The following is a 27,080-nucleotide window of genomic DNA, read 5'->3' on the forward strand; positions in this document are numbered from 1 at the left end:
TGTCACTTTGCTGCCAAAAATGTAAGCATGTGCAGGACAGCACTATTTTTGACACACTGCAGATGGAGTGCTTTAAAAAGGACAGTTCAGCCTTTGCAGCCACATATAATGGATGTAAACCCATCCTCCAGATAAAACAGCTCTGTGGAGTCAATGTTTAGTCTACCTTTCTGCTTTACACTGAATTTTATTTGCAACAGCTGCTTTCTGTTCACATGAAAGCACTATTGATAATTGAGGGAAGAGCTTTGCATGTAAAATGTGAATCATGTGTTTCTTTCTGACTGGTTTGGCCCCTTCTGTGAAATGAGGGAGTTTGAATTCACAGGTCCAAATTCCCAGGTTAATTCCCTCCTGAAACAATGTCAGGCTGAATGGGGTATCCTTTGAGGCTCTTGCTGCGAGACTTTCCCAGTATGTAGAGCAAAATATCATATTCACAGGGAGAGACAGAGCCAGCAGGACTGAGACCCTGCACAGGGGTTCCAGCACTCAGCTGCAGCATTTGTCACTTCAAAAAGCTCCTACATCCCTCATCCTGCTTGGAGGATTAAAGCACAGGGAATGCTGGAAATCTTGTGGGAAATATTCAAGGATTGGCATGCAGCAGGATGGAACAGAAGATCAGGAGAGGAAGATTTGTCAGTCTCCCAAGACACCCATTCCATCTCTACAGGAGAGACAGTGGTCAAAACGAGGTATTTTTGGTTTTGCCTGATCCACCTCTTAATTTCTCCAACTCTCCCTCTTCTCAGTGAATGTTCTTTGCTGGACAGTTTTGGTTTTGGTGTGGTCCAGTTGCCAGAGGAGCTGATGGTCCTATTTAAATTTATGCTATTACTTTAAATCAGACCATTAAATAAATTGTCAATTAAAAGAACACATCTATTTTGCATCATATAAAAAGTTGAATTCATTCAGGACATGGTAAAAAATATCTAAAAAATAGATAATAAAACCAAAGTTTCAGACTACGTACATTACCATCACTGTAAAGTAGATATTCCCATTTTTAAATTTTATTTCCATCCATGTAGATCCATGGATAAAACATCACCCAGACAACTGGAAGCAATGCTCTTAATTTTTATGTTAAACTCTTTTTCTTATATTTTCTTTTTATGTTAAACTCTTTTCTTTCAATGGTGGTTTGGACAACAACATGAGAGCACATTTCAGCAGATGTGTGCGAGTCCCCAGTTTGACAAGAAGGAAATTGAGATATTAAACACACATCACAAATTTAGAAGTATATTACAGTAAGGAGTTAAATATCTCAATGACTCTTGTTTGGAGAGGATTTTGTGAGAAGGACAGGGTGATATCCCAGCATGGATATTCTTCTCAAAGCTGCATGTAAGAGCCAAGATCAACTTAGGTATAAACATTCTTCTCCTAAAATCTCTTTCTGCTCTGTCCAGGTTCACACTTTGTGTCCGACACAGGGAAAATAAGAGTGCAGCTCTGTGAGTGTCTCAGGCCAGGCTGGAACAGCCCCTGCCCAGCCCCTTTTGCATGCTCTGGCTCACACCAAGGGCTGAGCTGGGTCTGCTCTGGGGGAGACAAAATAGTCTTTGGCTGCAGGGCAGAAATGGATTTTTTCCATTTGCAATGCAGAGGGGTGTCACTGTCATATTTTCTGGAAAAATCCCTTCACCAGGTTTTCTTCTCCTGGGAAGCTAAGAAGCCTCAGAGAAAAGTGAAAACAATAATTATCTCATTTGCTTCTCCTGTGTTTTGCTGATTTGGAATGAGGTTTGGAGATTGTTTATCCAACATGTGAATTGTTTTAACTTTATGACCAATCACAGCCAGCTGTGTTGGGACTCTGGAGAGTCACAAATTTTTCATTAATATCTTGTTAAGCCTTCTGTATGTATCCTCTCCATATTCTTTAGTATAGTTTATTATAGCATTCTTTAATATAAAATAATATAATAAAATAATAAATCAGCCTTCTAAAAACATAGAGTCACATTCTCAATTACTCCTTCATCCTGGGGATCCAACAAATCCCCAGAGGGGCGGGCAGCAGGACTGGACTGGAGCTGCTAGTGATGCTAGATTGCAAAAGCCATGCCATGCCCTTGGATGGGTCTGCCAGCTCCTCAGCAGCAGGAATTCAGGAATTTCACTCTGCAGAGCCCCTCCTGTGCCTGCCAGAGCCATGAGAGGCACCACGAGCAGCACATCCTGCCTATGCTCCCTCCCCGGCCTCTCTCACACAGCCGGGCACGGGGCTTGCTGCTCAACAGCACAAGACATTCTCATCCCTTGGTGCCTGAGCAATCTGTCCCTGTGGTCTTCCCAGCCTTTATGAGCCCAGGGATGGGCTCATTTTTTTCATTATTTGGAAAATAAAAAAAAAAGAAAACCAAACTGAACCCGACTGAATCGTATTGTACAGAGTAAAGCAGAGAGGGCTCTGCTGGCCCTCACCTTCCACAGCACTGTGCTTATACCACCAATAATGCAGAAAAATAAATGCTTCTCGCAGCTGACAAGTTTTTACTTTCATTTTTCTTCCAATAAATGATATTGAGTTTGTGTAGATGCTTTTTAAGATGAAGAAAAATGAAGGAAAATTAAGTGGTATTGAACATCAAAACGTCACTTTAGCTAAGCAGCAGGATGTTTAGATCTTTTTGCTGAAAGCCTGTCTGAACAACTGGAAGCTCCTTGACTCTGCAAAATCATGCAAAACATTTAAAAGCAGGTCAAATATCAGGCACTTCAGCTACCAGGAATTTCCCATCAGGAAAAAGGGGAGGAAAGAAGCTCTTCCATCATTCCAGAACGTAGGAAAGGCCAGTGCTACAGTCAGGTGACAAGCTGGGGCTAATGGGTATTGTTTTATCTAAATTACCCTCCTAACAATTTAATTACATATCATTACTTTTTAATAGAAATAGATTTTGTTCTTTTTAATCAAGACCTGTGTCTAGATTGGAAAGTATTCTGCAAATGTAGTGCCATGCATGCTTCTGAAAATCCTTATGGACAATTATGTGTATAGAATATTTAATTGCATGTGCACATATGGATCATTTCTACCACTTGCATAGACACATCCCTAAGTGTTTGCACAAACAATCATAATATTTAGACATAATTTATTAGCTGGACAATTATACAAATTATATATTTGTATTTTAAATGAGTCCCATATTTTTATTACATTCTGTGTAATATCTGATCAACTCATTAAGAAACATGAGGATTAAAATTCAGGACTGTCTGGATGCATGCCTGTTACACTTAATTAATGATTGCTGGGAAAAGGATCTGAGAATTATCATACTGCATAATGACAAAGATCTACACAGCAATAAAAATATTCTGCACAGTAATTTAATAAGATTCACTGCCTTTGGTAAGCTTAAACAGGTGAAGCAAAATCCAGCATTTTGCATCATGTCAGGGTTTAATTTCAGAGTTTTGTTTATAAAGGTTGCAAGTCATTTAAAGGAAGGAGTAATTGTCATAGTAGGAAGGTGTAATATTACAGATTTCTTACAGACATGTTTTAATGGCTTCAGTGTATATTAAATATTTAAACACATATACATTAAGGAATTGACAGACCAGCAGAAGATAAAAACGCTGCACTTTTGGTATAAAGATTTCAGCTCCCAACACAGAGCACGAAAGCAGAGTAACTGAGTAAAGTGTGAATCATCCTGCTCAGATGCTGAGAGAATGCTCAAAGGGTTAAGGATGGCAAATCACATTTTGTTGCTATGTGCAGCAAGGATAAAGATCAGCTGGAACCCCCTTTAATAGGTGAAAGGTGGTCTGAGCCAGCACGCACACACTGACGTCCAACCCTTCCCCAGAGGATCAATGATGTTTTTGTGTGTGTGATCAATGTAATATTCCACAGCTAAATTTAGGGACTCCGCATCCTATGAACATTGCACCTCTCTATGTCTAATTAACAATAAAAAAATTGTGGTTATCTACAGGCTTAATTATTTAATCCACAAGGTTTTGATTAACTTGATCTTTTTAGTAAGAGCAAAAGAGTTGTGGGGGGGAGAGGGAGAAAAAGCATTTCTAATGTTGTTTACTCAGAAGGAATCCTGTAATTTTCCCTAGTCAGCTTGTAAGGATGCACCATCTTTGCTGTTAACTCCCCTAACCCAAGCAGCACACAGTGTGAGACAGACTGCTAATACAGCTCTCACTGCCTCAGTGCATTGCTTGGGGAAACCACAGACTATGTCTGCAAAACCTCTCCTTTTCACTCTGGGATTTTTACACACTTTCAGCAACAGATCATAGGATTCAGTGCTTGATTTCGACATGCTAAAAATTGAAAATCAGATGCCTTTGGCCACAGTAACTTGTTTGAGGCACATTTTACTAAGCAAGTGACCCTTTGCACCAATGTTAACTCCCTTTTCAGCACTGCTCCTGCACTCTGTGCATTTACAAACCATGGAGGGATACATGTTCTTCCACCAACGCCAGAGGGAGGTTTGTCTGACACCAGTGGGGGCCAGATTTTACTTTTAATAATTCATTTATGACGACACACATGCTGGAGTGTCTGCAGTGGGTGGACATTGTGCAAAGGGTGAGCCAGGAAAGAGAACCACTCTCATCACAGGAACTCTGCCAGGACCCCTCACCAGCTCTCTTCTCAAAGCACTCTGAAGATGCTTCTTAATGTGCTATTGACCTGCCTCAAAGTGTGTAACAACAAGAATTAAAATGAAGATTTAAAGGAAATAAGTGTTCATTTCTGAGTTCTGGTCTAGGGTGCTCTAAAATCATAAGCAAACCCATATGGCTTAATCCAGAAACATTAATAAAAGCAATTAGCACACAACGAGATTTCTGAGAATCTTGCAATTCATATCAAACTAGAAAAAAAAACCCAAATCCACCATAAAAGTCTAATTTTGGAAATATTCTCTTCATTCTTCCAGGTACTCTTCCCCTTAGCCTTATTCCCCATGTATGAAATGAAAAAATGAAGATATACCAGTATCTCAAATGGAATTGTGCATTCCAGTATTTTAAGGGTGGCTGTCAAAAGCAGGGGCTCAGGCCTGGATGATCTCCACAAGTCCCTTCTGGCCACAGCCATTCTGAGACTCCTTCACCTGCTGCTGTGGAAATCACCTTATCAATTAGAAGTTCATTAGGGATAAATGCCATTTGATTAGAGATTATTTTGAAATAGTTTTTATGGTAAGCTTCCATTCAAACATTTTTGTAGGAAGAAGCCTATGCTGGCAAATAGAACAAATTTTCAAGAACTAATTAATAAGCCTATATATAGGAAATGAAAAAAAAAATAGTTTGTCCAAACCCTGCAGATTTGTATGATTCCAGTTGCCCTTGTGACTCAGGGAGAGAATTCAGGACTTCCCCTCCAAACAGAGAAGTTTGGAGTGTGATCATTAAAACAACAAGAAAAAGATATTGGCCAATAAATATATAATATACTGGTAAATAAATATATTGGTCAATAAAAGTGATGCTTCCATTTTCACTCATTGCCAAAGCAAGCAACACATGGGCAACTCTGCTAGAAAGTTATTTCATCATTTCAGTTATTTGCTCCAAAGAAATGCAAAATTTTGACCCGTGATTAGAACAGCCTACACACAGATTCACAGACACAGGAAGTATTGCAGCTCTTCAGGGATAGTGTAGATTTCCAGCGTTAGAAATGCTTTCTGATTTATGTGGATTATAAGGCAAGCTGCGATGCCATCATCCCTCAGCACAGGAGATGCAATACAGACTTCTTCAGCTGTCCCATGCTCTCTTTTTCCCCTGAACTTTCTACTAAAGACAGAGTTTTGTAAATGTTTATATTGCCACAATAATATGGTTCTTGTGATATTATGAGGTAACTGTAAATAGAGAATAAAAGGATAGAGTGTACAAATAATAAAAAAACAAATGGAATAAAAAAAATAAAATAATAAAAAATTGAAAACATTTTTTCTATTGCAGTGGACGCATAAACAAATCGAATGTTGTCTTCAACCACTCATCTCTGCTTGTCTAAAGAAGGCAAGAGGTGACAGAGGCTGATTGCAATCCTGTCCAATGTGTGCTGATAAATGTGAGGACTCATTGTCACTAGCATTCTGCACCATCTCCTCCCAAAGACAGGCTTCAGAACCAACATTTCTCTATAAATAATGTTTTGGGGCATTTTAAAACCACAAGGCCTTCTGGTGGAAAGAAGAGAGAGTCAATCACATATCCCCCCTCATACAGTCAAATTTATAAAAGGAATTCTTGTTTGTTCCATGGATAAAGAATATTCCCAGAACACAGTTCATCCTTCCTGTCTTCAGAGTCTTTTCTATTAAATATTAAAACAAACTGTAGTGGCTGCAAGGCAAAGGAGCCCCACTGTTTAGAGGGAATAAACACTGTCAATGCCATTACTTCCAAGGGGTTGCTGATCATTATGAAATCTTGATTAATCACGGAGTAAAACAAAGAAGACATTGAGGTGAACATGCTGGGGTTATTTGAGTCCTGTAACTCATCTGTGCACAGAATAGGATGCAGATGAATTTTAGCAGTGCTCAGGTATTTGGGAATGCCAGCCACTGCAATTTTACTTATTTAAATGATGTGTCCTATCAATGATAGGCAAAAAAACCCTAAGAGACTTACCCAAACTCAACTCTCCAAAACCACTAAAAACATATTAAAAATCTTGTTATAATCCCAGATCACAAGCTAGGGAATCCAGAAAACTCTCTACATCTGACTGAGTTAAAATATGATAGAAAGAATGAAGACCATGAGGGACAAATGGAAAACTAATTTGGGAGGAATTCAAACATTTGAGGGATGTAGGGGGTCAGCTCGATCCCAAGAAAGGAAGAAGTGTGTGTGTGTGGCAGACTCACCAGAATCCCTGAAACACTGGGAGATAGCACCTTCACTGGATAATCTGCTGGAAGTTTCTAGCTAGCAGTATCTGGACTGCATTTAGCCTGCTCCTCACTGTGTCTCTTGCTCTGCACTGTGATGAAGGCTGACCTAATGAAAGCAAAATTAAGTATAGCACAAATCCTGTGTGCAATGTTTTTTTTTTTTTTTTCAGGTGTTTACTCATCCCATGCCCCCGCAAGTCCAAATGCTAGCTCATTATTCCCAGCAGTGCTCCATTTCAAATCAGTGACACAGACACGCTGAAAGGTTACCTGAACTATCCAGAACCTGCTTTTGAGGCAAATTATCCTTCCATATGTTCAACATCTTTGGGAGAAAACAGCACAGGCAGGCCTGTGTGTTTGTGTTTAACATTTCTGAAGCAGTTTTGAATGCCACTGAAGGGACAGGTAGCTGCATTAAAAGCAGAAAAAAACCCCAAGCACTCCAGCAGGATCACAGGGAATTTTTCAGATGAGCCTGTCATGCATGTTTCTGACAGAGACTGGGCAGCTTTCAGGATGTCCATTATGACTGCACACTGAACAAGGCTGCTGTCCATTGAGATGATGCTTTATCTGGAGCAAATATGAGTATGTGGCATGAAAACTGAAGTGGTTGAAAAGCAGAGAACTGAAGGGCAGAAGAGGCAGGTGACTGCCAAGGTTTCATGCAACAAGTTTCTGCTGCAGGGTGAGGACTCTTTGAACCACTGTCACGCAGGCAGTAAGGAAAATGTCTCTCCATGTAGGATAAGAAAACGTTTGTTTGCCCTTACAGGTCATTTTTTGGTCTGTGCAGGGCTCAGTGGGCTCATTGCCCTGCCCTGCTCATGGGAAAAATCAGTTTTGAAAATAGGCCAGCTGTTGGAAAAAGCCCAATAATAATTCCACCCTTTTCACAGGTGATACAATCCACTCTTCCTTTCCTTAGATTATTTCTGCTAAATGCATTCTTTTCCCCTTTAATAGATGAAATAGAAACCCACATGAGTCTTGCATAAACACTACTTTTATTATTATTTAAACAGTCACAGAGAAACGTCACTTTTAGTTTTCCCCCTCAAGACAAATTCCTTCCCTGGTGTGCATAAACTTTCCAGAAGATGGACTTCAGACTTGCTTTTAGGATCTCAGAAGACATCAGTGCAGAGACACCTCTGCACGTCAGAGAGGCTTAGTCACCTGATTAAAAGTGTCCAGGAAAATCTCATTATTTGAGCTGCTTCCTGCCCAAGAGCTGGAATTAATGTGCCCATGGAAGCAACCTCAGTTACAGCATCTACACAGCACCTGGGAGAGTGCATGATGCAGATTTTCCCCAATGTTCTGAGAACTTTCCTCCCCCTCCCCAGCAGCTCCTTCTCTGGAAGCCTGAGTGGCAGGAGGAGTTCTGGGGAGCACTTCTGGCCCTGGGGTCACAGAGAGTTTGGCCCTGTACCTGCGTCACGCTGCTGACACAAAAAACCCCTGGTAGGGACCAAAATGTCATTTGTGGCTTGCAGTGCAGAAGTGCAATTCTGTGTTAACAGCCCATGATTGCTTGTTCCTGGCTTCATTATCTGTTGATGCTGACAAAATATGGATTTACCAGTGTATGGCACTTCTGCCCTCTGTATCTATGGCTTTCCTGTAAATAAATTAAATTAAATGCAAATACAAAACCCCCCCCAAGCCTAACCCAGCTTGTTCTTGTTTTTACTTTTGTCACTGCAGGCAACCAGAGTGTGAAGCAGGTAAGAAGTCAAGCAAGCTCTTGACGTCAGTTATTCCTCATTTGGAACAATTTTAAACAATCTTTGACTTATGTTCATATGCTGATCATTGATTAAGCCCCAGGGATGTTTCCTCCAGTGTTTCTTCACCTTTATTACTATAAACAATGTAGTACTTTTCCAAACCACTTAGCCTCAGACTCTGTGCACAGTCTATTAATAAATGCATCCTTATCTATTTTGTTTCTCATTAATACCAAGATGACAGCTGATATTCTGACAATCTCTGGGTCTCTGAAACACTCATCATTATCAGCAATGTCATGTTTATTTTTTAGTTGCACTCAAACATTAGAATTTATGCACAAAGAATAAATCATTCCTCTAACAGAACGATCAGTTTTTGCATTTCTCTATCTGGTTACACATTACTCACTTGGCATTTTCACTTAAATGAATATGCTCACTTAAAATAAATAGTAAGGGGAAAACAATAGCAGAAAGAGAGGTTTGACAGTCACGTAGCATGCACAAAAGCATCACTAAGGGACTCCTTGTGTCATGAGAGCCCACTGCTGCCTGCTTTCCTGCACACAGCACACACAGTGCTTTTAGTCAGGCTTCATTTCTCCCAGGGTCTTTTATTAAAAACAAAGGAAGGATCACAGATTGACGAGCTGTGACTTAGCATTTCAGCTGTTTTCAGTAAATATTCCATGTGTGTACCTGGATTTCATGTTTCTCCATAGCAGGGAACCCAGCAGAGTGCAGACGGCTCGAGCTTTGCTTTCAGCTCCAAACCATTTGCAAAAGCCACGGTGGTGCCTTGCTGCTGCCCCTTGGAAGCCTCACCTTGCCTGAAGACAAAGGTTTGAGTCATTGAAATAAGGCTCATCTCAACAAAACAAGTCTCATCTCAAGAGATGAGGTCTGAACGCTTTCCCAGAGGAGCTGTGGGTGCTGCAGTGGCTGAGCACAGAGCCTGGCGGACACATCAGAGGGGCTGCACCCTGTGCTGGGGCTCAGGTGGGAGCTGTCCCTTTGGCAAAGGTGGGGAACCAATGCAAGGACCCACTGATGCCTCAAGGAGCTGGGACAGAAGCTAGAAGGAGTTCAGAGGAATAAAGTGGATATTTATGGAAGTGCCACACCCTGGCAGTGCCCAGATGCCTCCAAGATGGAAGCAAAAGAGGGCTTGGTCATGAGATCTCACATTTTTATAAGTTTTAGTCCATTTGCACACAGGAGCCAACTGCCCAGGTAACAGCTTCAAATGATGAAGTTTCATCCTCCTTGCTTGCTTGCCCTCTTCTTTTCACATTGTTTAAGCTTTGGGCCTGAAGTTTAAAGAGACTGACCTTTAGTCTTCAGCTGGAATGGGATTGTTTTGTCTTCACCATCCTGTGAAATGATCCTAGTAATAACTTAATATAAACTATAAACTAACTTAATATAAAGCTAAAAGCTGCACCCCAAACCAGACAGAAAAACTAAAACCTAAGGTATCACCACCAGCACACCAAGAAAATCTGCTAACAGGAACATGACTGCTCTCCTTGCCCTCTCTGGATATGGTCAGGTATGCTTCTTCCAAGCTAGCACTGCTCTGGAGGGTGCTGGAGCAGAGATTCTGACGGAAGGGGGAAAAGATGAGCATTCACATACTCACCACTCACAAAAGATTGGCATTCACAAAGTCGGAGGTGGAAAGAAAGGAGCAGGAAACAGCAGGTTTGCAAAAGTACAGGTGAGTTGGGTACAGGTGAGCTGGTTTAACACCTCTGTTAAAGGGGTTTAACCCCTCTGTTAAAGTCCAACAAGCTGCCTAATTTTTCTGATTTTCCACTGTTACCATTCTGCACAGAAAACATGGCAGGTTGGGTTGGGAGTTTTTTCCTGCCTGATTATAAATTTGGTGCATCCTCAACTGAGAATGGCCCAGCAGAACAGACTGATAATGGAAATTGGTTTGGCTGGATCAAATGCCTGTTTCTGCCATTTCCATCCACAGGGGAAATAAAACCCCAATGGGAGGATGTTGGTACATCCCACCATGAGGATGTTTTCTTTTATGATTATGTGAACATTGTTCCCATTTTTTTTTTATTGAGCTATTTATTCATGGGCTACCAGAGGCACCAGTGGAGAGCAGTGCAATGCTGAGCCCTGCACATGGGATATTTCTGTGGTCAGGTCAGACAGTTCCATGATCCATCTTGTACCATCTAGACCTGAACCTTCCAGCAGGAACAAGCAAAGTTTGTATTCAGTCATTCCCTGCTATTGTTTCATGCCTTTCTCAGACATGTTCTAAGCTGTGACAACAAGGGGAAAGCCTTTAAGTTTCCTCACACATCTTTTTCTGCCTAAAAGGTGTTGAAGCATTAAGTAATTACTGCTAGGATAGTTCAGGACAAACATTTTTGTGTACATGGTGATAACTGTTGTTACTCTTTCTGAATATTAAATTCACAGAACAATGGACCATTAGTTTTTCCCTTTTCCATTGGGTATTTGGAAATACTTGGAAAACAAAAATTAACATTTTATTGGGTTTGTATGGCAAGCTTGTGGTAGCAGAGGGTCTGCAGGGGTGGCTTCTCTGGGAAGTTGGCAGAACCCTTCCCGTGTCCAGTGGGAATTTTATAGTAATAAATCAAATTCATCCTCTCCAATCAAGTAAGTCTATTTTACCTATGAAAGTAAAACAGACAGGAAATAATATGCTGAGTGATTTCTCTCTCTCTGCCTTGACCCACAAGCAATTTGTGATATCTCCTGCTCCTGGTTTTGCTGAAAAGGGGAGCACTGTGGCTCTGTGGGGCACGTGGCAGGTAGCCAGTGTGAATCCTCCATGCCATTCACCCATCAAGCTGCCACCAACTGCAGAATCACAGCTCTGGAGTAAATTCAACTCCCTTTGAGACAAGCAACGCCAGCCCAAGCACTTTACCCCAAGATAGGAAGTGCATGCTGCTCACATACCAATGGTAGCTGCTATGAAGCTGAAAAAATGAATATATTCAGAGTGGTACAATAAGCCCCAAAAAGCTTTCCGCATGAATGCCATCCACCACCATTGCCACATTTTGAAGGTGGAACAAACTTCACAGAAACCATAGGAAATGCCTGGAAGAATTAAAACACAACATACACACACACACAAAAAATAAAAAAAAACTAACATTTTGAATAATTCCTTTGAGGAAGGCAGCTTCTCTCAAGTCTTATTCTACTGTTCCGTACAGTTCTTTCACTTGGTCTTGTTCAAATCATCATTCTTGCTGCAGGAAGGAGAGCAAAATTATTGCTGTAAATGCAAAGGCCATGGACAAGGAATGGAAAGAGAAACTTTATCTCCAGGAGCTTCCTCCCTGTAGAAGAAACTCTCTCTACAGACAGCAGCAAGATGCCTTCCCTTCTTTGCTTGCTCCCTGTTTCTCACCTCCTGACACTTTTCCAAAATATTCTTCTCTGAATGTTCTGAGTTTTATCCTGTGATTGTTTTGTCAGTTGTGTAAAATCCAGCCTACCAAAGAAACACAGGATCAATATCTGAATTGACTTACTGGAGTTCAACACATCTGGGGAGGCTCTTCTGATGTATTTTTTACTTTTCTTGATTCAGTGCACCTACAAAGGGTGGAGGGCTGTCAGCTCCTGTTCTAACAAGCACAGCAGAGTAACAACAGATGATCCTCAACAAAGTTGAGAGAGGTCTGCAGTCCTCTTTGCTGGAATATGAAATGCAGGGAACTCTAAGGATTTTGGGCTTTTAAGCCAAAGCTCAGAATTAAACCCAGGATTTGATCTGAGACCTTGGAAAAGGCTTCCAAACCCAGGTGCTGGAAGCCAGAATGTGAATTTATTTATGAGAATTTAAAGCAAAGACACATTAAGCTAAGTAAAGTTTTAGAGTTTAAGATATAGAAAATAGTAAACTTTATAGAATATTTTATAGAAAAAGTATTACAGAGGTAAATAATGAGTTTAGCTTGCAGCACTGTAGGTTTGTGTGTCATAACGTGATTGGTTAAGAAATCTTACACTGTAACATGGGTCCATAAGATAAAATATTGAAGGATTGAGTCAAAACCATAAATATCCTTGTTGGCAGTGTTTTATTGGTCAATAACTCCTTAAAAGATCTTGTAACTGAGGGTCTTGTGGCCTTCTGAGGCATGCAATGAAGGTGTGAGCTGAACTCACCCTTCCTGCCTATGCAGAAGATAAGAAAAATAAACCCCATCATCAAAAACAACTCAGAGGTCCCGTCTCTGAGTCATTCAAAATTCCCACACCCTTCAGCACCATGTGGATTCAAATTTGTAACAGCTTTGTGATGGGTGTGTAGGGACCTGAAGGCCCTTCTCTCCCCTAGCCCACTGCCCAAAATCACCAAAATCACTTGTGTGTGTGCAGGTAATGAAACACTCAGGTTAAAGCCACTGAAAGCAGCAGCAGAGGTTAGAAGGGAAATACCATTAATATGCAGTGCTACTCTTACACCAACAGATGATAAGCTCTCAGCAAAACATAAATAAACTAATTAGACACAGAAAAATCTTCAGTGTAATGATGCCCAGTCTGCACCATGCTCTCTGATAAGCCAGGGGAAAAGGGAATGAACACATTTTCACTTTCAGGCACAGGGCCCAGTCACCTTGGTCTGGGTACCTTTATCTATAGGTGTGAGATGATGGACACAAGCATGTTTGGACAGCCAGTTAATTACAAACAAATTCTATCCATTCATAGGCACCTTTTTTAATTCATGAGAGCTGCATAACAGTCTAAAAATTCCCAATGGAATGTGTGGGAATGCTTGCCACCTGTGACATAACACTGTAACAGTGAAGATTTCAATGCCTATAGCAGAACACTGAAGGCAAGTCGTTGTACAAAGCAAGAGCATCTAGTGCAATTTAATTACAGCATTTCTACTGCTGATTTCCAAAATTTGCAATGCTTTCATTTCCTGGCTTCTGTGCAAGACTACTAACCAACTTCTAGCTGAAAGGGTAAAAATTCTTATTTAATTGAATGCAGCAGACAGGGGAGACAGGTGAAGAGGGGAAAGAAGAACTCTACAAGATCTAAGAGATGACTATTGCAAGATGGAGCATGCATATGGATGTGTGAGCATATGCCTGCCTCTTTCTGATCTGTAGATTTATTGACCACATTTAGATTTAATTCTCTTCAGATGAAGGTTTCCTTCGTTCACCTCAGTTTCTTCCTTTTCCATTTCAACAGTCCTGTCACAACTCAGCCATGGGCCAAGCCTGGGTGATCCAGCTCAGAAGCGCACACATGGATTGCACACTCCTATTAACAGAATCCTCGATTTTCAGAAAAAAATGCAATGCCAAGGCACTCAGTAGCCACAGTAAAAGCAGAATCAAAACATAAATGCTGGAGATCAGATCTTGTGCTGGTTTTATACAGAGATGCAGATTAGCTTTAATCATCTTATTAGTGGTGGGTTAGTTTAGGTCAGGATGTGCTCTGGCACAGATCTTAATGACATATTAGAGATAGCAAATATGATAGATAGATAGATAGATAGATAGATAGATAGATAGATAGATAGATAGATAGATAGAGGTAGAAAATACTAGAGGTAGTAAATATCATATACAGAAAAATAGATAGTAGCAAATTTTGTAGAAGTAAAGAAAGTGAAAATCTAAAGCAGAAAAGTGATTTCATTGCTGAAGAAATAGCCAAGATATTCTCCCAGCTGTAAGTACTCCTAAACACAGAGATCTGCAAAATCGTAATTGTATTTTCCTAAGAAATATCATATATATTCTTACTGATGTGTAAAAACTGCTTATTAACCACCTGCAACTTTCCCATTGACTCTGGAACCACAGTGCCAAAACCTCCCCCAAGTGTTTTGCAAAGTCACTCAGTGCCCAATGGAATGAAAACCAATGGAAGAGTCTGAATTTCATCAAACTTCGATGCACGGAAGATTTCAAAACAAAGAAAATTTTCTGGAATTCTTTGTAATTCTGGGGAATTTCTATGTTCCTTGCTGGAACACAGAAAATAATGCTTCATGTAGGGGCTCCTTTCTGTGTTCCCCAATAATGATTTCACAGCTATGGAAGGAAAAGAAGAATGTCAGCACTAATAATTCATCTCCCATCAAATGTAAACATCACCATAAACTTCCCTACAGCAGAGGAAGAGCACTGATTAAATATCAATATTAATACCAAATATTGGACACCATTCATCCTGCCTCAAGACAGGAGGTTAAGGAATGTGTTCTAGCAGACACTGGCAGCAGTTGGAACATTCCCTTCAGCTCAAAAAAGATCTCAGGCACCCACTACTGTCATCTTTACATTTATAGTAACCTGCCAGTTTCTACTTTTATTTAAAGCTAGTCCTAATTGTACATGGGATTTTAGGTCTCAGTTTAAATTTGAAATGTGAAACAGTATTCTCCTACAGATTTTTCAAGGAAAGCTGAGAAGACACTATTTTTTAAGAATACAAGTAAAAAGTATGAGAAATGGAAAATCCTTTTTTTTTTCCTCTCAGTGTTGGGAGAACAATTATTTAAAATAGAGATGATCATGAGTAGTGCTTAAAAAAAGACAATTTCATTCATAAGCTTGCAATTGTATTTCAGCAGCCAGAATTTAAAAAATTGCCCCATGGATTGCATTATTTATTTTTTATCATTCAATATTATAAAAGATTTCCACTGATTCCTGTAGGAATCTTATGTTATTTACAAAAGAAGCTCTTTGCTTCCCTTGGGTTTCCCATTCTAAGCAGGGAAAGGTGCTGCTAATATTTGGGTGAGCTCCAGAAGAGGAAGCAGATGAAAATCTGGATGAGAAAGGAGTACAGACAATGGCATCAACAAATGCACACCCTTACCTCAGAAAAGCTCTTGCAATACTTGCATTTTTACTGTCACTCCAATGCACAAGTTCTGCTCTTCACCTTCACAAAAGATGAAGATCTTCCTTTACAGCATCATTGTGCAGGGAAAATGATAATTGCAGCAACTCCTGACAGAGGGATTTATCCACTCTGCTTGCACTGCTGCTCAGTGGTTCAGCTGACACTAAACTTGTGGAATTCACATGCTTTTAATGGATTTCATCTCTGACAAAAGAACATCAGATGTTTGCTTCTTTCCAACAGGTCCAACTTGTCCTGCTGGCTCCTGGGTGAACCTTGCTAGCAACATATATTGTACTACCAGTAGCTAATATCTGTAGAGATCCCATGCAAAAAAAAAAACCCCAATCAAAGCAAACAAAACAATGGGACTGAAAAATAAATCCAGATTTTGACATGGTTAAAATATCCCAGTTTGAGGTAACTGGTTATCTATCCTCTTTTTCCCTCTTTAACAAAAAATAATTGATTGATTTTCATTACATGGTATTTTTACTATTTATTTGGATATAGAGCAGGAGGTCTGCAAACTGGAGCCCAACTCATATTCAGAACACATCTAATAGCCTAGGAACTGGAGTTGGCTTTAAACAAATAAAGGTAATTTAAAAAAAATACAACAAGACCAGCAGTTTGAGGGAGCTCCACAATCTGGACAAAATGTCCCTACCCTGTCCCCCAATGTTCTTTGTGGCTCATGGAAATGCAAGTTCTGCCCCTCTCCCTTTCACCTGATGAGAGCAGAGGTAGAAGTTGCACATTTTCTTATGCTATAAGGTTCCCAGCCATCCTTGTAATTTTCCAGGTGTAGGTAATATATTTGATTGTGATCATCTGGCCAAAATGTATATGAAGGCAAAAGTAGAAAAAAAAAATCAGTTGTTAAGTTTGGAGTTTATTGCCTCAGAACTTAACACCACAGCCTACAAAATATACAAGCCCAATAATACAAATGCTACATTGCATTATGTGCCCAAGCTTCTTAACAAGGAAATAAACACTTCCCATGTAGCTTATTGTGTGGCTTACATCTATACTTGGCTCCAAATTTGCTGAAGATTATTAAACACCATATAGGATTTATGGGTTTCTATACATTGTCCATCAAGATGCATTTTCATGTAAAATATTGCCAAATCTTTATCCCCATATTACCAAACAATTTTCCTACACTTACTTGCAGCATCATGGAATTTATTAAAAAACCCACGATGTAGTAGCCAAAACTGAAGAGGCTAAATCTCAATTTAAAGACCAAAAATGACATGAAAGAAAGATTGGTTAAAGTTTAAGCCAATGAAAGTATGAGTCATTATTATATAACAAGCAAGTTGGATATATTTTAAGCTGAAAAAAAGATAGGTTGAGAGGGGAAGAGAGCACAGAAGTGGGAGTCAACAGGGGAACTGAGGTAAAGCAAGTGGGTATGTAAAAGTTTATGAGCGCTATTAGGAACTTGCATGTTCTCTTAATTCTTGTTTACCTTCATTCTTTAAAGTCACAGGTAGGGCTGTTACAAAATGTGAGCGATTTTCACCCCAAGGGAAGGAATTCACCCATTTCAACCACAGCCATGTAATTAATTGCCACTGGGCAGCAACCAGGCAACTTCTAGGTAACTTTGACAAACTTCTCCTGTTCATAGAAGACACAGCTGGGTAGAAATTAGTCTCTAAAAATACTTTCACACAACCTGCTTGTTTTCTAGTCACTGTCTTCTTCTGTTATGCTCATTCCATCTGTCAATAGATATGAGTCACACATTCGACCTTTCAGTTTCACTTGCGCACATAAATTTCTTCCAATTTCCTGTGAAACAAACACTTTTAACTCTTCCTGGGCCAGCCCTTCACACAGACAGCAGGCTGGAGTGTGCAGAAGCAAACTCTCCTGCTGATATTCCCCTCTCTCCAGCCTGTACTACCTTTGGAGGGTAGATGGTCTCTGCATTTCCCTGACCGCCCCTCTGCCCACACTGCCACAACTTACACTGAAAAACCAGCAAATGGCATGGAACTCCAGCTCAAAAACCACAGTCTGACTGTGTTCTCAAAGAATGCTGAACAGCAGAGGAGCAGATACAAGTCACTCCTGACAATGCCAGCCATGATCAGCAGACTCACTGGAGTAAAACTGATTTTACCAGAGTAAACCTATAATTTTACCATTTTTAAACCTGAAGCAGTCAACATTTGGTTCAAAGCTAAATTAAAAATAAAGACTCATGCTTGCCCAAATGCTACCCACTGACATAAATCGTGATGCCTTTACCAAATGATCTACTTTGTTCCTTCCCAAACACTACAAACACCTCCAGCAGGAACAAAGAATGAACACAGCCACAAAAAAAAAAAAAAACCAAAAAAAACAGAGTAAGAAATGTGAAAGTCATAGCAGTATTTTGGGATTCCAGGGTTCATTACCTTATATTCTTTTAGGTGTGGTGCACAATTAACTCAATCTTTCAGGAAGCTTTTAAAGACAAAGGGGAAAAAATTAATTGTAGTAAGAATCACAAGGCTGGACTATGGAGAGACCAAATTCTGCACAGTGGCCTGGTAAAGAGTGATGGAGACTTGATGAGTACAATTTGTTAGCAGAGCTCATTTGCAAGCTCATTTAACTCATGACTGCAGGAACAGCAGCTCTGCAGCTTTCACAGAACAGAAGACTCACAGTCTGTCTCAATTAAGCCCTACAATAGCAGGCAAGGGTTTGGCATTATGGACCCTTCCAAAACACACCAGGCTTGGACCAGCTGGAATATTATCCCATCAAAACCCTCAAGCAAAGTTGCTTTTCTGCTGTGGCTGAGATTTCCCTGTTGCACACGGGAATTTCCCTATTGTAAACTGGAATTTCCCTATGGTAAACTGGAATTTCTCTACGGTAAACTGCAATTTCTCTACGGTAAACTGCAATTGGAAGTCAGTTTTAGTGGAGGAAATAAAAGTACAGAGCCCAAAAGCACAAAGCCCAGAGCAGGGATGAGGGGATGAGTTGTGGCTGGGCTGGCTCAGGCTCCTCTGCCTGTGCTCCAGTGTCGCACCTAAAGGGGCCACTGAGGTTTCAGCACTGAGAAGCAATTTAGGAAAAACTCCAAAAGGTGGAAGCACCCAGAAAAAAAATTCTATTCACTTATGGATGAAGACTTTTTGACCTTGGGAAACTGAAATAATAACCCAGTGAGAGCTGCTATAACAGGTGTGCCCCAGTCACTCCTTTAAGTGCAGACTAACCAAGTTAATCCAAGATGACACCATAGATGGGCATATCTGGCTTTTGTATTAAAAATTTTCTGTTTCCTCACAGAAAAAAAATCCACTTAAAGGATTGATTTTACTTCTGGTGATTTACCCTTACTGCACACTTTAAGAAATAACTAAAGAAGAATTTTCAAGTAGCACTGAGGTCAGCAGCAAACAGGAAATTTGTACATTGTACATCTGAACTGAAGAAAAGGAAAAAAATATGTATATATGGACAACCAGATCTGAAATTAGCAATAAGCAATATTAGTCACCGTTTTTTTTTGGTTTGTTTTGCTAAATGGGGGTAGTTCAGATAAACAGTTGCTATGGGTTCTTATTGTGTCAAGAACCATTCAATCAGAATTTTTACCCTGATATTGTGGTCATCATGTGTTGGTAGGCTAAATTAAAATTAGCATTCTTCAGGTTTTTTATATTTATTAGTTCAGATAAACAGTTGCCATTGGCACACAGTTAGCTGACAGTAACACCTACAGTGTTAAAAAAAAAAAAAACAAACCTACAAGCAAAAAACAGGAAAAAATCTGTTAAGGGACTGCCCTGTTTTACCAGGCAGCTTTTCTGTGTCAAACTTCATCTTTCAAAAATATTTATAATATTTTTGAAATTTACAGGTCCATTTACAGATGTACCTGCAGCCTACTATAGCTTTCTTAAGGCTTCAAAGCTCTTGGCATTTTTCTTCAACTTCCAGAAGAACCAATGTCTTTTATTGCTTATATTTCTTTCACTGAAGTCAATTTAATGTAGAAGTTGAAATGTTAATATGAAAATTTCAAAGAATTTTTTTCCCAGGAAACCATTATTTGTTTATATGTCCAAATTTATTGTTAGTTGTGAGACTTTGACCTGGTACAGACTGTAATTTAAGGCTAATTTTAAATAAAAATAAGTACCATTTATGCTTTAATTAGTTGATGTCAGTGGGCTTTAGATTAAAAATAAATTAAGAGTAAATATATATTTTTAATTGCCTGCTTTAATAACCGTTTTTTTAGTTACTGGTAAAATCCAAGATAATCAGAACGAATAGAAGTAAAATGAAGGGAAAAATTAAACCTAGTCTGAACTTAGTTTTTCTTAAAGGATTCTTCCTAAATGCCCAAACAAGTATTCCATATATTAATAAGAGTAACATTAAAAATATAAATGTTACTGTTATTAATATTAATTAATACAATACATATTTACAAATTGCTTATCAGATAATCATTTCCATCAGTTGACTCATCCCCTGCTACAAATTTTGCAGCAAACCTGCAGAGATCCAGTGGCTGTAATCATTTATTTGTGTCAGAGAACTCCTGTCCAGGGAAGGTAAAATTCAAGAGCAGTTCTTTGGTTTGAAACTCCTACCTGAGGCAGTCAACACCACACCAGCCTTTAATTCCATAACCAGGAATTAGAAAACTATTCTGCTATTAAAAGTATGCTAGTAAATACAGTAAAATTTACCATAGTAAATACTTACCATAGAAAATATGGTAAATTTACCATGGTAAATATCTATGGAATTGCAATTATCATTAAATTTCTAAAAACATCAAAATTTAAAAACGAAAGGAAAAAGTGCATTATTTGTGTTTTCCTTTTTTCCAGACAGTTGCTTAACAGATAGAACTGGTCCAAAGCAGCCAAAAATGGCAAAGGGTTGTTCCCAGCAATATTTTCCAACCACAGCTCTCAGAATTATTATTATTATTATTATTATTATTATTATTATTATTATTATTATTATTATTAATTTGCAAACATATAAGGAAAAACATCATCCAAGTTTTTAAAGACCAACAAATTTCACACACCATTCCATTTCTGCAGGTTGATCTGGAGTCCAAAGTTTCAACAAATGAAGCAGAATGTGAATAGACTGCTTATGATTGAGCATCCGGATATGGGCAGGCTCCTTCATCTGTATGCTGCAGGGTTTTACAGCTGCAAGCTGCATTAAAATTGATGTCACTCCTGCTGGATGATTCTGTGTATCTTTGAGTTGACAAAACAATGCAGCATTTCTAATTTCTGTTCACAAGGAAACCTCCCAAATATTTTGCTGGTTTTGTTTAATGAAATAACATTTTCTCCAAGTAACTTGATTTCCTGCTTTGATGCTGATTCACTATTTCCACTCTTAGCTCATTGCATACTCCAACTGAGGACTGCAGATTAAGCCACTGTTAATAGCAGGTTAATGGCAAAAATTAGTTTGCTAAAATTAAAGGATATGGGAGACAGGTAAAATCCTTCAAGCCAGATGTTGTAAAAGACCTAGAATGAAGGATGGCTTAGAAAAACCCTGCACTAAAATGAATAAAGTAAATTTAGTGATTAGTTATTACGAGTAGAAGGCAAAGTTGGTCCTTGTTTGGCAGATGTGCTGTGCAGGGGAGGAGGGTGACCTGCATGGGGTAGCAAAGAGGTTTTGTTTTGGGATGGGAGGGCTGCAACTGCTCTGCATGCCTTCATTACACTGCAAAGGCAGTTGTGCTCTCAGAACTAATTAAACCTTGGGGAACAATTTGTTGAGGTAGCTGGAGAAAATTCGGATGAGAGCAAGAGAAGAATTTTAATGTTTTAATCCCAAGCAGAAGCAGGAACATTCAATTTCTAATGTTCTGGGGTTCCATCTCTGACTGATGCTGCAGAGAGGCAGAACTGAATTTACCAATGTCTGCAGCACTTTGCAGGATTGAGTCCTTTTAACGCAGGTACATTAATACTTGAAAAAGCAATTAATAACTGCATCCTTTTATACAGCTGTGCTGTCACAAAACATTCTTCAGTTTCTCAGGGTGGAATTGGAGTTTATGGTTGAATTCTAGAAGTACTCCAGGTGGTGGCTTTGAACCACTAAATATTTTCCTGTTACTTTTTCAAATTTTAATTAACAAATGAAGGAACCACCACTCTTCCAGCAAAGTTCCTATTGTGTTTGGAGGTTTTTTGTCACCTCACCAGGATGGGACTGCTGGGGTACAATCCTTGAGCTTCAGTGCAGCATCATCACAAGGCTGAGACAACAGAAAGATGGCAAAGCTCATGTACAGCCAGCAGCAGCCAAAGATTTCTCGGTTACAGAGCATTTGAAAAACTTTCTAGCCAGCAGCACATTGCTAAAGCTTACAGACAGTTGTTCTAGCCAGTCACTAAAAGCACAGGTGCACCTGCTGCACACAGTGCTGGCTTGTCTGCCTTCATTAACAACACAATATACCATTCTTATTGCCATTACCATTATTATTAGCATTACCATTATTATATTATTATTACCATTATTATATTATTATTATACACAATATTCCATTGTTAAGCTTAAAACCTTCTACTATCTTGCTAAGCACATTTTCCTGCAGTCTTAAGCTCTGTCTAAGCCAAGCCTAAAACTCAAGCTATTGTTCCATGTCCTTTCTTGCTGTGCCATTGTAACTTTTTCTGCTTTCAGACTTTGCAGCTAGCTTTTTGCTCTTTCTGCGTCTGAGACCTGCTTTCCCAGTCTTCTAAATATCTTCTTATTTTTACTATTTCCCACACCTGTAACTTTATCACCAGCCAGGGTCTGTGCACAAATCACAAACAGGACAGGAATGCTGTGAATGTGCCTTGAGATGGTTTATTTTCCAGCATCACCCTCATTCCATGGTTATGACAATGGGAAGATGCCAGCAGCTCACATCCCAGGCAGCAAAGCAAGAACTTAATGCTACAACTCACTTTAGAAGTTTTTTGACCAATCACACAAAGCAAAAGCACATTGACAGAAGTTCTATCCAACCACTACAAGCACAGGTACCTTTGGTTAAACACTGCCTGCTTATTTCAAATACAATACCTGCTTGTAAGCCTTAAAACACAATGCACAGAGCTCCATTATTAAGCTTAAAACTTCCTAATATCTCACTAGATAAACTTTTCTGTAGCTTAGGGAGTTATTCTAGACCAGCATTAATACACAGACCATTGTTCTATTTGTCCTTGCTTTTCTACAGTTTACATAATTTTTCTGCTGACCAATCTCATGGCTGCTGCTTAGCTCCAATCACAGTTCTGCTGTCTCTGAGGCCTGCCTTTTGCAGCTTTCCCAAAACCTCTGATTTTATGGATTCCCACATAACTTCTGTGACTGCACTCCCAGGCTCTCAGGTGAGCTTGGATCAAGGTGAGCTTGGATCATTCAGGTGATCCTTCACCTGAATGTGAATTTAAGTGATGACTGTTTCCTCTTCTGGGTCATAGCTTAGGGAAGTGATAACAGATAAAAGCCAAGCAGGATAAAAGAGACTCCTTGTTTCTTTGGCGGACAGAAAAAGTGGCAAACTGGGAGGGTGTCTAGGGATCAAATAAAATAAAAATAAAAACTCAACTAGCAAGAGTTCCCTGCCAAGGGAGGTGAGGAGGGATAAGAAGGGAGGAGAAGGTGTTTTCTAGATTGGCTAGCTGAGTTAGAGCAAGCAGCTGTGAGATATAAAAACTACAACTTTGTCACAGATTTTTAAGGGGTAAAAACACAGGAGAAGTAGAGTGAACCATCTAAGGCCAGGAAGAGAGAAACAAGTGTACACAGATTTGTGTATTTGGGGACAACTTTTTGCTCAGGTAATATTTTAGAACACTGGAGATTAAAGCATTAAAACATTTTTTTAGACTTGCAAGAGCCTCAACACTTTATAATCCAGATAAAAACATACATCAGAAAAAAATAATAAAGTTGAATTCTTTGCTGGGAAACATCATGGAAGAACAACAATAAAAAAACCCAAACAAACCCAGCAAAAATCTTCCTTTTACAAATGCAGATGTCTATCCCCATTTGGACTTCTCAGGTATTTTTAGCTGCTAAAGAACAGTTGAAACACTGTAGTTTACCAAATCCCACTGCTCTGCTAAAACAACCCCTTCTGGGGTTCCATGAGTTTTCCATTTGTTATATATAACATTTCAAATGTCCTAGAAATCTTTGTCTTCACTACTTGCTTCCCTACATTCCCCATCTTCCTTCACCCCTTTCTACCCAACTTCTCTTTAGCTTCTATTTCCCCCAACAAATCTACAATTCCACAATCTTGGTCACAGCTCCTGCTGTTCTTTCCTCTCCAATTGCATTTCCACACCCTCCTCCTGGGCATTAACCTTCTCCCCTCAGCTTCCTCCTGCCATTCCAGACTGCAGCCATCCTTCCTTGAACAGCATTCCTCTTGTTCCTAAAGGGAACAAAGCAGGAAAATGAAAATAGAGTATAAGGACCACCTAAGCTTCTGTTCTCACAGGATGGAGGGCCATACTAATAATTTTTAACAGCATGTAGGAAAAGATAGTGTCTAAGTTGTTCTTGACATGAGAATTTTCTCTAAGTTTGCTCTTTTAAGTGAGGCTTTTTTGTTCTAAGCTACATTTAATATTAAGAAGCAAATACATTTGATATTAAGAAGAATTTTAAAAATATTTGGCATTCATATCTAACAAATACATAAAATATATTTAATATGTTTCAAGGAGGGAAAATGAACCACCAAAACACTCCACCAAAATCCCAAACACACACATAAATAATCAAACACAACCTTAAATAAGTGATGTTCAATGCTGATATCCTGAGCATTATACTGGATACTTAGCAATTGAATCCACAAAACACTTTTTTCTTCGTGCAGAAGGAAACCACCTAGCCCTAAATATTCCTCCAATAGCTACATACATCTAGAGTTTTAGCAAAAAGCTATAACCATCCTCCTTTCCGAAAACCCCTCTCTCAGTCCCTCAGGACCATAAGAGGTTGTTCATTGAAACGCCCCGTCAAATAATTTCCACTCGTAACCAATAATCCAAGGACTTGTTATTAAATTTAAATTTTTAAACAAAGATTGTGCTCTGAGTTGGGAAAGCATAATGCCTGTTATGCAGAAAACATTTTGTCAGAGGAAGTGAAGGATGCACTCCTGACCATAAAGTTGTCTTCTGGACTTGCAAGATGCAAAATGCCTTTTAGTTGTCATCTTCCATATAGCCCATGCTCAGAAAACCCAAAGGCAAAATGCTAATGAAATAAATTATCAGCTGCCTCAGAAAGCAAGGAAGAGCCAGTTTAGAACTTTAGAATTATGAGATCCACAATGTCATTCCTCTCAGCAGAAAAAGTGCAGCCAACAGAAAAAAAACCCCAATCTGCTTGGTCTGTTTCTCTACAAAGTAATTTATTACCATGCCAAAGTACTGCATACAACTTTTTTGACATCTAAACCCTCCTTTGAAGGTTCAAATGATCCATAATTATAGCCCTTTACATAAAGAGGAAGAGTAAATCTGAGTGATAAATTCTTTTGAACCAATGTTTAAGACCTCCCCTCGTGGATATCATTTGTCTGTTTCAAGAGATCAAGGGTAACAAAAGAATATGGAACAAATTAAAAGTCCAAGAAATAACTGAAAAAAATATCAGTAAACTTGGGTAAGTTGGGGAAATTTACCCACCAAAAGTATTTTGGTAGAAATTGTTGGAACCCAGAACGTTCCTCTGGCTGTCCTGGAGGACTTGGGACCCTGGCAGGGGGCTGAGAGACCTTGGCACAGAGTCACAAACACCTGTGCCTTTGATTTTAGCCCATGGAAACAATTACCAACTTTGTGTGAAAAGTTACAGGCCACAAGGGTTTGAATAGAATGATAGTGAATTTGTCCAGGGTAAAAAGTAGAATTTTGGGGATTTAGAATGGGGGTTCAAGAGGCAAGATGGAGGAATCTGGGCATGTCCTGCCTTTCTCCTTCTTCTCCTCTTGTCCTCTCCTTCTTGTCCTATTAGACTTGGAGTAGAAAGCATCTTGATGCCCCAACTGAAATAATCTGTTCATCCTCCAGGGATCACACCATCACACCATCATTCTGCTGTGATGGTGGCACTTTTGGATTGGTTTAGAGTAGAGACAGACTGTCTAACATAGGGGATAGGTATTGGAAAATTACTGTAACTACAGTATATTTCAGTAAAAAAAGACAACACCACCCTGAAAGTGGGCAGTGTGCCACTGACTGACCTGCTGGACAGACCTCAGCGGGTCAGGAAAAAAATGTCATAGATTACAGAAAATAAACAACCTTGAGAACCACAACAGAAGAATCCTGACTCCTTCTTTGGTTGCCAGGCTGGGAAAAGAGACTCTGACCCATCTCAGGGTCAGCCAGAACAACAGAGACCCCCGAGAGAAATGCCCAGAATTAGAATTCAAATGTTGGAGCTTATTTCAAACCCAGCACTTTGCCATTAAACATATTTTCTGGGTGCAATTCAAGGGTTCAAGGCTGCAGACATTTGGGGAGGAGCTGAGGATGTGCCAGGACCCAGAAGATCTGCAGAGAGGGACAGGAGAACCAGAGCACAGCTGCATCTCTAACAGCAGCTGGATTAACCTCTTCACCCCCAAGTGAAATTCAGAGGCCTCAGAGAGGAAGGGCTGGTCCCAGCAGAAGCCAAAGCTGGACTAGGATCAGAGGGAGGGCTGTGTTTATAGCAAGGGTTTCTGCATCACTGCCAAGGCCATGTGTGTTGAATTTGCAGGGTCCCCAGGACAAAGGAGGAATTGAGTGAATCTGAATCCATGTTCTTAGAAGGCTAATTTATTACTTTATATTCTCTAATATCATATTAGAGAATGCTATTCTAAAATGATACTAAAGAATGGAGAAAAGATACAGACAGAAAGCTACAAAGAATGATAATGAAAACCTGTGACTCTCTTCCAGAGTCCCAACACAGCCTGACTGTGATTGGTCGTTAAGTCAAAACAATTCACATGTTGAAAAAACCATTTCCAATCACATTCCAAAGAAACAAAACACAGGAGAAACAAATGAAATAATATTGTTTCCCTTTTTCCCTGAAACTTCTCAGCTTCCCAGGAGAAGAAATCCTGTGCAAGGGGATTTTTCCAGAAAATTTAACAGTGACACCATGTGCTTTAATAGCAGTGATTTAATATATAGACTAGTGGTTTGATATATAGACAGAAAATAAATAGGGCTAAGATTTGCTGTTTGAGAGAGCCCAGGCTGAGAGGGGATCTGGGCTGTTTGGAGGCTCTGGACAGCTCAGATAGACACTGGAAATAGAAAACAGTTCATGGTAGAGCCTGGCACTGGGAGGTGTTAAAACCAGATTCAGGCTCAATTAGAGTATAAAGCATAAAACAAAAATCATAAAGTATAAAGCATTAACTAGAATTAGACTTAAAACATAAAGTAGAATTAGACTTAGAGTAGAA

The sequence above is a fragment of the Zonotrichia albicollis genome, chromosome 6 (genome assembly GCF_047830755.1).
Source record: "Zonotrichia albicollis isolate bZonAlb1 chromosome 6, bZonAlb1.hap1, whole genome shotgun sequence".
NCBI classification, from domain to species: domain Eukaryota; kingdom Metazoa; phylum Chordata; class Aves; order Passeriformes; family Passerellidae; genus Zonotrichia; species Zonotrichia albicollis.